The sequence below is a fragment of the Saccoglossus kowalevskii genome, chromosome 1 (assembly GCF_978046115.1).
Source record: "Saccoglossus kowalevskii chromosome 1, keSacKowa6.1, whole genome shotgun sequence".
Classification (NCBI taxonomy): Eukaryota; Metazoa; Hemichordata; class Enteropneusta; family Harrimaniidae; genus Saccoglossus; species Saccoglossus kowalevskii.
The window spans coordinates 17,217,012-17,231,247 of record NC_140641.1 but is presented as its reverse complement, the minus strand read 5'-3'; the positions used below and the strand labels follow the sequence as shown (position 1 = coordinate 17,231,247).

Below are 14,236 nucleotides of genomic sequence, written 5' to 3'. Positions count from 1 at the left end.
GTTATGTGCAAAATAACATGTGCATTGAATAAAAAAGATCCCTTCAACGAATTAAAAATCTCAAATTTGTCAAGTCAGAGAAAACAAGTTTGTTAATACACACTGTAATTTCAAAGTGGAGGCTCAGATTCCCTATGCTGAATTTGTTTTCGCCAGTTGGTGGTAAAGATCGATTTGTCAACGGTTACAAAAAAACGTGATTTGTCTTTCTGTGACCGACTAGTCTCTAAAATTACCAGTAAAGCCACTGCAGCTCCCAAGTCATAAATTAAAAGCTGTTCGACATTCCCTCTACACGGTCTACTGCATTGTCACAATACAGTTCAGAGGGCACTACGCTATATTGGAATAACTTGGAGATAAGGGATGATATACCCCGGCGTCACATGTACTACTTTGGGTGTTTTCCATTGTCACGACTCGTGAGGTCAACGTGCAGACCAATGATGCGCCCAATTCACGCGATATGTACAAAAGGTACCCACACATCAACAATAAATCCAACACATCAACGCTATTGTGGATACACTAGAGTATTCAGGCCAATACATGCATACATAGTATAACATGAATGGACCTAAGGTTCATCAAATCGGTATGTGTATGAATCATGGCATCGATTGGATCGTTTATTGCATACCCCTGATTCATGTTATAAAAATATGACCGTAATTGATCGGAGCAAATCAAACAAATTCTCAAATACTGGTATACAGACGTCACAGTACGCAAGATGTTTCTAGTTTGTTAATCGGCTCAGCATACATACTGACCAATTCAGCAAAATCACTTATTTAATAGCGTCCAGCCATCTGATTCAGTGCTATAATGTCACAAATTTGTGCATATTAATTAGCTCAATTTCAATGTTTTCATATGTCTATTGTGTCAGACAATAGAATGCTCAGCACAACACAACACAACACAACACAACACAACACAACACATTAGTATCAGTGGCCTAAATACTGCAAGACTGTTCTGTGTGTGGATTGTACGACTACGATGAGTATTAGCAGAAACATCGACTTCGACGTTTTTTTAGGGGGATGAAATAACGGCATCGAAGAAGCAGCCTGGCACATGACATTGTTGTCAACCTGGGACTGACAACCCCACCATGAAACACTTACGAACCTGATGGACATTGTCCAAAGTGACTAGCGATTTCGCAAGTTCATATCCCAGGAGCTCAAGAGTTTTTTTTGGTAAACAACATTTACACTGAGAATTCTAATTACATACACATGACGACAACAAAGGTTAGATAAAGACACGTAGTCTCAACGCGTTCAGACCGGGTTCACCTAAATGATCTGTGCCAAAGGTATGCAGAACACATCTCACTTGCGCAATCGATGTCTGTACGGCACAGGTGGTATCCATGGCGTACGTAATCGCATGTTGTGGTGAGCGGTGTGTTATTACAAAGTAACTATTTTGGGTTATAGTTATATATTAATATCAGTATGCTTGGTTCCCTCGCATTGGTAGCATAAATGTGGCATACCACGTAGTTATAGCCGCACTACGTTTTCTCAGGTGTACATATACCTTACAACATATAACTTACCTGAAATGACTCCGCCATTCCGCTGTACTTACGTGAAACTGCGACTGAAACGCGCGTCCCTAATTTTGTCTTATTCTTTCTTTATTAAATTTATATATCAACAATTGTAATTTCATATCATAACCCTTGATTGTTTACTACTCGAATCTAGCAATCAAGTGCCGAGCAACAGTGTTTATTATCGCAATCGCCGTAAGTTTAGTTTTTGAGTTATTCAGGTTATTGTATACAAGTACAGTAAAGGGGAAGTCCCTGTTCCTCCCAGGCTGTATGATGAAGAGCATCATGTGATACCACGAATGGTATATCCATTATTGACGCGGACCCCACTAACAATTACGTCATTGTGTATTTATAGTCTGCTATAACTTTCGTACGTTGTCACGTGCTAGTCGCCACACGATAGTTACAATACTTCAATCGTACTCAGAACAGTACAATGCCTTTCTGCGGTAAACAAAAAAGCTTTACGGGTACATTGTCTCCGATCGCCTTTCAGTATGTATACTGTATAGTTAAAATACAGACTGCGAATAAACTGTACACACGACTTGTTTCAAAATACGGCTACATACAATTACCGTTTACGAAAGCGTAAGAGAGTGGGGCTCGACTGCCTGGCACAAAGCCCGGAATAAAAGTTGCCTTTGGACCTATGCAAGTTGCTGCACACTGTAAAACTTGTTGAAATATCTACATACAAGGCTTTGACTCAATGCATGAATTAACAGAATTTTAATTTAGCTAAAGTTTAATTAGCGACATCTTGAATGAGCAAAACTACGATTAGCTAAATTAGCTAAAATGACATGTTTTACAGCCTTTTAACCTGCGTTGAATACATTCGCAAAGCTTTTTGACGAACGTGCCGTCATCAGCTCGATCGCTGTGGGCTAGTAAAGTTGTCAGCTGACCAGTGAATTTAAACGATTTTTTCCCGCTATTGTTCCAAGGCAGAATTATTAAGATTCCTCCGAGGAGAGCGGGTGTTGGCGAAGGTTGGTGGTGGTAGAGTGGGGAGGGGGTGGGGAATGCACTAATTTGGCATACACCACACTATTGTATGCTAATGGTTATTTCGTAACAGATACGACCACAAGAGGGCGGTGTAAAATCCACGTTCCACACCGTGACTAAAAGACACACCCACGAAGGTGAATTCATATAAAATATTAAATGTTTCACCTTAATAAAAATCATACAGCTGTAATTGGACTGAAACCGAAATAGTGTTTCGCAAACTAGAATTGATAGAGTGATCGGCGAAATTGTGAAACGAGCATTTAAGGGGTGTCGCGTTCGATATAAATTATTTGTTATATTCCATCATGATTATACAGAAGAACGCGACTTTACAAAATGCAGACACGAAAACTGTTGGAGAACGAGGCTGATATTCTCAATTTGCCCCCAATTAGAAAATTTAACTAACCATTACCATCATAATCACAAAAAGTGTAGATTGTATTCTCTCAAATCAGCTTGATTTTGAACGTAATAAGGACATTTGATGTGTTCAGCTAGTGTGTGATCTACGCATATGCACGCACGCAACCCGGTGGGGAAGCCGGTATATATGTATTCAACGAGGAACGGCACCAAGTAGTACATATGGCTATCTTTCGATGATTGATTGGTTGACTAATTATTTGTTGTTTGGGTGGTACATTCAACGCCTACGCCCAACACAATGCGGTAGCGATATTATATATATCTTTGTTCAAACAAGTGATATCGTTGAAAACATAACATAACACAAGCTACTGATATCATAGTTATAATATATTTCACTTGTTGAATACGACTTGTTGAATTCAAGCAATTCTGGCGACACCCTCAAATATCGACCCACGTGTTCACTCACCGTATTCGCCGCGCAGTTACAATATATCTTTTAATATTACCCAATTTGTATGGCCCAAATAGACATGTCACTGAATTACACGCATAACTGTGCGAATACAAGTAGTTTGGCGAAAGTGGCTGTAAAATAATCGTATGGCTCCCGTCTACATGCCAAGAGCTTAATTTCATCGATCGCATTTTTAGACTGTTTGTTGTAACTAGGCAACAGTGGTTTGTTGATTGCAGCGACTGCGTTTAATAATGATTTAGTTTATCAGCGTGTTTTATCGTTGTATGGGCAAGGTCAGTTGTTTTTCTAGGTTACTGCCCACCCACCTGTAGTCGTTTAATATGAAATAAAACTGGTGTTTTGTGAACACCTGTTGCTAAAAATGAAAAAAAATAAATAATAAAATCCGATTCAAAAACTTCAAAGGAAAGTGGTTCATACCAACTCTGGTATGTGAAGTGGGCACAAGATTGTGTAATTTTTTTGCTAAATACTTTAATATGCCTCGAAACAGTTCTATGACATCTACTGAACACTTCTGCATACCACAACAATTGGCCAAGCTGCTATACTTGTATATATACATGGCAGGAGAGCCTGAGGAGGGGTATTTTACGAGACAGGTAGGGCTATTTTTGTCCCACGTGCATGTTTGACAAGTTCACTCTCTTGGGGCGATAGAATGAGATAGACCATAGCTACTTTTGGACAAAAATATACGCAGCCATTTGCGCGACAAATCCTCACATATATTCTCTACGGACTTCCCCCTCCCACGTATGAAACAAGCCCAGTTTTACACACCAGCACTGAACAGTTCACAGGCGCAGACAACGTTCGTTCGTGGGTTATATCATCTTCGCTAGTCAAGGTACATTTATTCGGCCATCACCTCCCCACTACACCCTGACATATGGTAACGTAGTGTCCCGGACTCTATGGTAACGTATTTAAGTGCGCCCTCTCTGGCAATACTTGAGATATTTTCTTCAATTCATCATTGTCCATTCAAATTACTTGTCATAGCTACTTCACGAACAATTGTACAACCAGAGATTGAACTGAAATTTTACATGAGGGCTCAAAATCCAACTGATTAGATTAATACATTTTATTATTTTGTTTACCCATTTTTTTTCACTATAATAACGAAACACAGTTATGACATACGGCCACCTTGAAATGCACGGTAACATTCGTCTGCATGATGCAAACTATGTGCTCCCAGTTCAACATAAATTTTCAATCATCGCACGTTAGAAAAAATAGCAACTGTATATCTCTGAGGTAAGAACTGTGAACCGATAAAACTTTGCGCAGACCGACCCTTGCTTGAGGCGGAGGCTCCGTGCCGGTCTCCGTGTGGTGCGTTGAAGAAACGGACTCATGGAATCGACTGCGGTGCATTGTAACCGAATCACGTGATAGTCTACATAAATAGTTCGACCAACTGTAGATTTTGTTCAGTACTAGGTCATGTACCGAAAACAATCCTGGCAAGTGGGAAATGTGGAAAGGCCGCCAAAATGCAACACAGTGCAGGGGCGGATACAGGATCTGTTTATGGGGGGTGGGGTGGGGTCCAAACTTTAAAATCGACAGACTAAGTTAATGATTTTTTTATATTATACAAAAACAAATGCATTTTTCAACGGGGGGGAGGGTCTCCCGGACCCAAAGAACCTCCCACCCCACTAGATGCTAAATTATATTTACTACCAGTTGTCATAAGGTTGTTATGCCAACCTTGATTGGGCGCATTCTTTAGAGGCGCCTCCAATCAGATCTACGGATTTTAGCGAGGTAAAATACGCGACTTATCAGTGCAATCCCGCACGGGTTCGTTAGAGCCCTGTGGGAGAGTATGTTTACATCGAGCTTGCGAAACCGCGCGATTTGGGCGACAGGGTTATATTCCTGGGTATATCTTCTTCATTACCATACGGATAGAAATAAATCGACATTAAGACATATATATGTATACTTTATAGACATACAATCACTCCAATATCTAGTCTATATATAACATATTAATGTCAGAGTAACAGCTCAGAGAAAATAGAAACATACAAAAAACAAGCGTACGTGTATGCACAGCCCCTAGAGGGACTGTGGTGTATGTTTATAATGTAGTGACGGGTTCGATAATTCATTAGGTTGTCTGAATTTACACGCATTGCAGACAATATTTGACGCATAGTCATATTCATTCAAGCACTTCTAGTAATCGTGATTCACGCCATTAATGGTCCCGGTTATGAGTACATAATTTGGTTTTAGAAATCTTTATTTTTCCACAAGACAGGCGTACAAGACTTGGATAATGTTCCATCCCAATGATGCCAGGTCTGTAAGATCTTCCTTATCATCATATTATTAAATCAGTTTTGATTCTGATTTATATTTCAGATGTGCAGCTTATGAAACGTAATGCTTAAAAATGAAAAAAAAAAAGTACAACAAATGAATATTTGTACCATATTTACCACAGCAATGTTCACTAAAATAAAAAATTGAAAATATACATAAGACCAATCTACCTGGAAAAGCAATGTTACGGTTTTGATATTTATAAGTTTAAAGATGACGCCAGCGAAGACAAATAACCAAGATATTTCGGATCGCTTTCAGAACGAACATGCAACTGGCAAGCCCTATACGTGACGCCGACTTGAAGTTGACCAATTAAGATTCCCATAATTCTAACACAGAGGGCGCCATCCAGTAGTCATGTGTCTCGTTAGAAATTCATGTCACGTAGAAGCGAATGGAATGAAATGCTCGGGCTTCAATGATCTACATTATGCTGAGATATAGTAAATTATCAAAACTATTTGTTTTTCCAACATCAAAAACTAAATTGAACATAATACAAGAACGAAAATCAGAGAAACATACATTATGTTCAACCATTATAATAACATAAAATATCAATTTTGCGTCGAATTATTGATAAAAAAACATTCTACTAGTATATGCCACCTTTCAAACTAAAACAAAAATAGTAGGTGCATTTTAGGTTCATGGTACTTTTAAAATTGTTCCGTGAGAAATTCTCTTTCATCATGTTGACATGGATATTGAACTCCAAGAGAAAAATACCACTGTAACTACGTTTACATTGAACAGAATTTTAATGAACAAATTTTATTTAAGAAACGATCTTGTGTTATATAAATGTGAAATCGGCATGAAATAATCATATTTATTTGTTACTGAATTGTCATAACTTCATTTTAAATTGAATATCAAGAGGCAAGTTTACCTAATAATATAATATATCTATATAAAATTCGATACTTTTTTTTTTAAATCTGGATGCTGTCGATCTGCATGTGCAATATAGCTTGAAAATGTTATCTGTTTTTGCAATATGAAAATATGTTTCATAATTGACTCATATTTATATACAATACATACAACTTGACTGAATTATATAGCGTCACTAATATAGTATTTCGATGCATAATTACGTAATTTCGATATCGCACCTATGATTGGGGTATTAAACGGATCTGATATCCTTTCAATTTAATTTATTACTTAATTTCTATCCTCGGGACGGATATCGGGCATTTTCACCGCTTGGCAACCCTGGCGGTAAAAACAAAGGCCAAAAACTCGCAGAAAACGGTACTTTGGGATGGTGGTTGAGACTCCCCTGAACAGTATAATAAGATTAGCCCTGCGTGTGTAACATATATAAATTTGGTTGTTCAGAGATTACTTCAAAGTTGAGTTTGTGTTGTTTTCTCGAATTTTCACCGGCTCGACCGGTGTTCCACAGCAGCGCGAAAAGAGCCCCTAGAAATGCATGTACGGTGGTGCGCGTCTTAGCAACGTGGAACGTCTTGTGACGTAGCTCCGCCCCCGAGGATATACAAATGAACAACTCTAAAGTGGCTGAAGAAAGTGTATCAAAATAAAATGACATTACGTATCAGAAATGGCCATCCGTAATACTATATTTTATTTAAGCTAATATTTGCTGATATATACGTATACGAATCTGAACAATTAATAATAAAAACAGAATTTAGTATCTTACTAACCGTATATGGCGCCCTTTACGGCCAATGTATTTTGGCTCGGCCACGTGACAAGGTGGAGTAGCCTCGTTGTGGTCTCTGTAATGGCGGACATTTTCTCTTATGTGGCTGCTAAAATCTGATTTTAACTAGAATATTATCAATATTGAAACGCTTTCTTATCGGAGAGTCCCGCAAGACTCACACCACTTACAAGTAAGTTTATGTCTTTAATTTGCTTAGTTTCAATTACCACAAATGGTGATATTTGCGTTGGTAGTCAGAAGTGTCATTTCCTGTGTGGTTCGGGCCATGCTTTCTACACCGAGACACTACCTCCCCTTTTAACAGATCATTGGCCAGAACGATTGCCGAACCCATAGGAACGGGTACGTTTCCTGATTAATTGTATCTCATATTTAGAAATTTCTCAAGTATGGGTAAAGAAAATCCTGGTCTGTGGTATGACTGGTGTGCTCTGAGGGCAGTCTTTCGATCTCCACCCACCAAACAACCTACTGCAGTGAGAACACCTCTCAGCGCTTTGACTCGATCCACCCACTTCAGCAAACACTTCAAGGAATGATTTGTATCAATCGATTTGATGACCACACTCTTTAATACCCGCAAGGTTGTAATAAGTAAAAGTAACACCTCCCACCCATGGAAAGCGATTACCTTAGCGATTGCACTCGTTCATACTACTCGTCTTTAGTCAATTCATTGACCTTATAATACGAGACAGGTTTATTTGTACATTTCATGTGTACAAATGTACATGTATTTTTTAAAGCAAAAATAACAAGATTTATTAATCATTAATTAAAGTGTTATTTTTAATAATGCAAATTAAAATGCTGAGCTAAATTTATGTTTTTTTTTTTTATAATACTCTTATTTTTTTTAATACATGTATTGAGCCTTAATAATCAGTAGCCTGTGATGACTTTCTAATAGAACATGACAAGACACTTGAAATTAAATGTCAATGCTTGAATTAGACCCATATCTCTTTCTCATTGTGTTGATATTTGTTACAATTGAGAGAATGTCAACTGATATGCAGTCATTTACCATATTTCTGCTTGTACCGCAGTTAAGCATGGTAAATATTTTGGGAACTGTTGTAAAATACATTTGTAATCCACCAAAACTGTTTATAAAATTAAGAAGATCCATGCCTATTTGGATGTTTGTAGGTTCTGGTCTTGTGGATCGTATCCTACTAATGTTATTGGTGACTTGTCTGGAAGATTTCTCATAGTAAATGTTTTACTTCTGAACATCTGTCTCTATTGCCAGTGTGGGAAATCGTGCGTCTCGTGTAAAAGAAAGTAAACCAGTCCACAATGGCTGCGTCTTTTTTAACCATGAGAAATTTGAAACATTGCCTCACTTTACTTGAATTATATACATATAGTTCAATAAATATTACTACATAGTACATGTGGATAGTAATCTGGCAATTCTAATGGCTTCTCCTCATAATAACTTAAAGAACCATTAAATATTTGCATGTTTTTAAGTCCTTGTTTTTTGCAAACAACCGAAAATCATGAAATTAAAAACAGGTAATGTTGCCCAATCATAATCGCGATTGCATATCTGCTGGGATTTTTTATTACATTAATGTTAAACAGTGAAATACCTACCGAATTAAATAAATAAAACAAACACTAGCAAAATGTCATTATTCGACAGTACAACAATCAGCTGATCACTGGACAAAGTGAGAATGTCAAACAATTCACATGGTCATATAGTGATATTAAATAATGTGTTTTCAGTTAAACCCTATCTACCCATTTTTTTTTTAGGAAATTGAAAAGTTTATTTTATGCAAATGACTTATATTTCCTTTTATACAAATCACTGAAGGTCATAACACTAATATTGTCATATTTTATTTTATTTACTTCTTTCTATGTAGTGAATGACTAGCACTCAGTTGTTGAAAAGAAATATCTTCTTTAAACTAACTTACCGACAGACTTTTTTCGCATCAGTAGTTAAACCATGATTGTGTTGTATTGAAAACAGTACAACTCAGTGAGAAAAAATAAAAATATAATATCAAATAATAGTCTCTTCCTATCTCCCTACCCAGTATTTGTTTAGACCAGGGATTTTTTTAAACAAGGGAACAGGGGTGCAGTGTCCTCATGCCATGGCCATGTTCCCCCTTACCCTGGGAAGCAGATTCTCTGGCAAATTCTGATTGACCAGAGATCACATGTGGCCACTGTCTTCAACTATAACCTGTCTGATAGTAATTTTGGCCCCAAGGAAGCCATAGAATGCTCCATTTTAACTTAGAATTATGCAAAACTCCACACCCTGGTAGGGAGAACCCTATCTCACCCACCCTGAATTGCAGTGCTCCCTCTTGCAGTTTTTTTCTAGAAAAACCCCTGTAGACTGTTATCGACAGCATGAAAGTTGTTAGGCCTAATATTGCTGACAGTATCAGATAGGGGCTCTTCTTTCACTCATATTCAAGGTTATTTTTGTCTGGTTGGTGAATCTATATTTCTGGGTTATATTATCATGCAAGAGAAGGAACAATGCAATCCAATGCCAGGAGTTTTTTAGAAATTTTGTTTAAGAAGAAGTACACCTTTGTTACCATTGGTAACACACTATATTTGTTATAACTGATTATAATCTATTGACTGTTCCACATTCTGTAAGAGGGCGCTGAGCGCCTGTTCCTCTGTCTGAAAGAACCCCTGCAATCCTTTGGTGTTAATTAATTTATGTAGGTACTTAAAGTTTGATCATCAATTTTCTCCACAAATGTTTGTCTAGATTATGTTACTCACTATATCACATGTACATGTATGTTCATCTATTTGTTATTTACCCACTCCATCTAGAGAAGAAAGTTATGAAGTTACGGTATGTTTAATTAGTTCCCGTTCAGACAACGCCTGAAAATAGGGATTTCCAAAAACAGGGACTTATGGATTGACCTTTGTGTGTGCTTCCTGTGCAAGTGCATTTGTTCATATCCTGCAGTATCTTACACCTGCTTGGATTGACCTTCACACATACTTCAAACATCTGAACATGCATTTGTTTCATTGTATGATTCAAGGTTATCAAATGGTAGCCATTTTGCGACAAAAAATCAGAATCGTATATTTTCACCATTACAGAACCGAACCTCAGTTGTCTATGGTTGAATTCAGTTTAAACTTGGTACATACATGTACATTACACACAATAGAACCTTGATGCACATCATTATATTTTTCGGATCGACTTCAAAATGGCCGACTGGTGCCCATATTGCTTAAACAAATGCAGTTCCATAGATCCATATCTCGTACAGGTCCTGGCCAATCGAGTTTAAACTTCACGCATCCATCACAATAGGTCATACATCTTGTGCCAATAATATAAATCGCGTCTATGTAATTGATAATGACTTGTTTATTTTGTTGAGGTATGCAGGGATTGCGTTAACGCGGAATTTCGCGTCCGGGAAGCATAGTTTTTCTGTGGGACGCATGAATTTTTTAACTGGTGAGTCCCTGGGACGCATCCGGTGAGCACGCAACTCGGTCGTATTATGATAGGTCTAAAGGCATTGTGTACATTTGCGATGCCATTGTCCCGCATACAAAGTTCATAGAGCTTTTAAATTCGCTTACAATACTGTGCCATTGTCTTCAAAAACACCTATTAGCATCTACATGTCACAATGGAAAGTGTGAAGTCCCGTCTGAAGTACGGCGAGACAGTCAATACTGAGACAAGTAGAATGTAATGTGACCTAATTTATCCGCCTAAAACTTGCAATGTTTTCAAAAAAAAAAAAAAACGAACCTGGTACGTCAAATACACTTTTTTTCCTAATTTTATTGGTAACGAAATTATATTCTAAACGAAGTAAAAACGAACACAACTGCCGAGCAACAAATGATCACGGTTGCGCAATCCAGTCATGCTGCGTTTCAAGATTGTTGATTACCGGTATTACTCAGTAGTGATTATAATAACGTACAAAAAACAAATTTGTTGAATTGTTATGAAATGCAAATAAAATTCAACTTCGTTTCGTCGTAAGCAAATAATTCCGGTCGCAAATTAACGCTCGATGCTTTCGAGTAACCGCCATGTTCCTTGTCTTGCATGGTTGACCTAATAGGTCAAATCGCTAATTAACCAATAAAAATGCTGGATGACGCCAACGTGTTCAAATTACCATAGCTCATTTAAATATGTTAATGTTATTGAACGCAACGCGGAAGAGATTTGCCGATGTTGTAGTACGATCTTTTGGCTTGTATTTTGATGGAAAAACGCATGATTTTTTTTAAATCAAAAAAATAGTTCTTTTTAAAAAATAAACTGAGCATTTGAAGAATAATTTAACATTGTTTACAGTGATAACAGTTCATTGTCAAAACTAAGCTCACCCGTTCACGCTAGTCTCGATAAAAATCATACTCTTGAGTAGACGTCAATGACTACGGTAAAACTTAAGACTATTTTAGCCGTCAGGAATGATTGGATTTTCATGGAAAAACAGTATGATTTTTTTTTCAAATAAAAAAATAGTTGTTTTCAAAAGATAAACTGCGCATTTGAAGACTAATTTAACATCGTTTACAGTGACAACAACTCGAACCGAAACAAAGATTACGCACTCTCGCTAGTCACAAAAAACATACTCTTGAATAAAAACTCTTTTTAGGCGTCAGGAGATTGTAATGTTCGAAAAATTACGCCAAAATATTTAAATAACAAATATTAAATAAAATCTGCCGAAAAATCGCCGATTTCTTGGTCTCATTTTATTTTTTTAAAATTAAACCAAAACTGCCCAGAGGCGAATTAACTGCAGAATCTAGTACTAGTATGTACAAATTTTGGGTGTATTGTTTTCTGGTGACAATATTAATCGAAACAATGAACTATTTAATTATATAACACAAGTGACTATGGGAGAAAAAATAACTTTTCTAGAAGCCATGGATCGATTAGTTATTTGAAAGATCTCCTCCCCGGCAGGTTCTATGAGGCCATGCCTTTTCTTGCCAGAACCGTATTAAGTCTAAGTTAAGTCTGACACCAGTTCATTTATCTTGGCTTATGAAGAACTTGAGTTTAAACCCAGTAATGATTTAAAATTTGTAAAAGCATCATTATATTTTAATAACTGTAAAAATAGAAGAAAACCATGTAAATAATGCTGATTGCTGACATGTATAGGGTGGAATGAACATGTAAATAAAGTACAATATAAATGTGATTAATGCCTGTTTATGTTTATTGTGTAATAGTTCGTGCAAAAAAGTATTTAAAAAAAATAAAGTGCGGTAGCGGCAGGGACCCCACATATTTTTAAGGGACCCACACATTTTATAAGGGGTGGGTCCCAGGGACTCCACATTATCAAACACTAATGCAACCCCTGGGTATGTCAGAGTGCTTTATAGATTTATTACATGTACATGTAGTAGTGAGTTTGAGATATCAGAATCTCAACTGTTTGAACTATGTGGTATTTCTAGCTGTTTGAAACCCATTGACTTGCATGATACAGGCGTAACATTTTACTGGCAGAAATTGGCTGAAAAATATAGTTTTCCTATTAGAGTATGTGATGCTATCCAACAAATCACAGATGTCTGTCTTTAATAGTTATAGTTGTTTGGCTTCTTATGTGCATTGTTTGTGTGAATGATTCCTGTCACTAGTTTCAATTGATTCTTGCACCTGTACAATCTATGGCTCTAGACAACACCGTGACATGTGCATGGTACCAAGAAAATCATCAAATACATGTATAACCAACCAATAGGGAGTCTTTAATGAAATAAACTTAAATTGTGAATTTTACTGAATTAGCGTAGTGTGGATATTATTCAAATTCCATATTATTGATTATCATTGTGACCCTATAGTACTTTAATAGACCTACTGGGGGTCAAAGGTCATATTATCAGTAAATCACCAGAGTTGCCAATCTACTTTGAAACTTGATTATTAGAAATGAGAATTCCTTGCATTTTTTACGAAAGATAAAATACATACATGTACATGACCGGAACCAGTCAATGGAATATTCCTATATCATATACATTTGTGTTAATAAACTTTGACTTCTCTTACAAGTGTGCAAGTCCTGTGTTTATAATAGCTCAATAAAGTTTAACTTCTCATTAGAAATCTTTTAGTTTTTTTTGAGGATTCTAATATTTTCTCTTTACTCAGCGTGCCAGTCTATTTGGAATTCATTTATTGCTTAAGCCAAATAAAATAATTTGTATTTTTTTGTGTGCAAATGGGCACCAAATTATTGTAATTTTTTATTTCATTTATGTCCTATGAAATATTACGTGATTACTTACTTACATCTGTAATTAAACCATAAAAAATAAGTAAAAAATAAATGGAAAGAAAAAAAAGACCATTATTTTTAGCTCCGCTGTCGACTTTGTCGAGCGGAGCTTATCATATGAGTGATTGTCCGTCGTCGTCGTCCGTCTCCGTCGTCCGTGTCAATGTTTTACTTTTTCGACTTCTTCTTGAAAACTACAAGCCTGAATGCTTTGATACTTGGTGTATATGTACCTTGGGTAGACCTCTCTCAGATTTGTTCATTTCATGATGATATCTTCAATTCTCTAATTTTGGTGAATATTTTTGTCATTTTTAGTAAAAAGTGATATTTTCGACTTCTTGTTGAAAACCGCAAGTGCAATTGCTTTGATATTACATATATAGGTACTACATGTGGACCTCTCTCAGATTTGTTCATTTTGTAAT

At 36.7% G+C, this 14,236-nt stretch overlaps 1 protein-coding gene across 1 annotated transcript in view; it reads left to right on the top strand.

The window, feature by feature from the left end:
* The first annotated feature begins 7,514 nt into the window (after positions 1-7,514).
* The window catches only part of LOC100366818 (AP-2 complex subunit alpha-2-like), a 62,166-nt gene continuing 55,444 nt past the window's right edge, over positions 7,515-14,236 (top strand). Inside the window, exon 1 of the mRNA XM_085499696.1 lies at positions 7,515-7,672. The gene's annotated coding sequence lies outside the window, so the exon portion shown is untranslated. The remainder of the gene's footprint in view (positions 7,673-14,236) is intronic.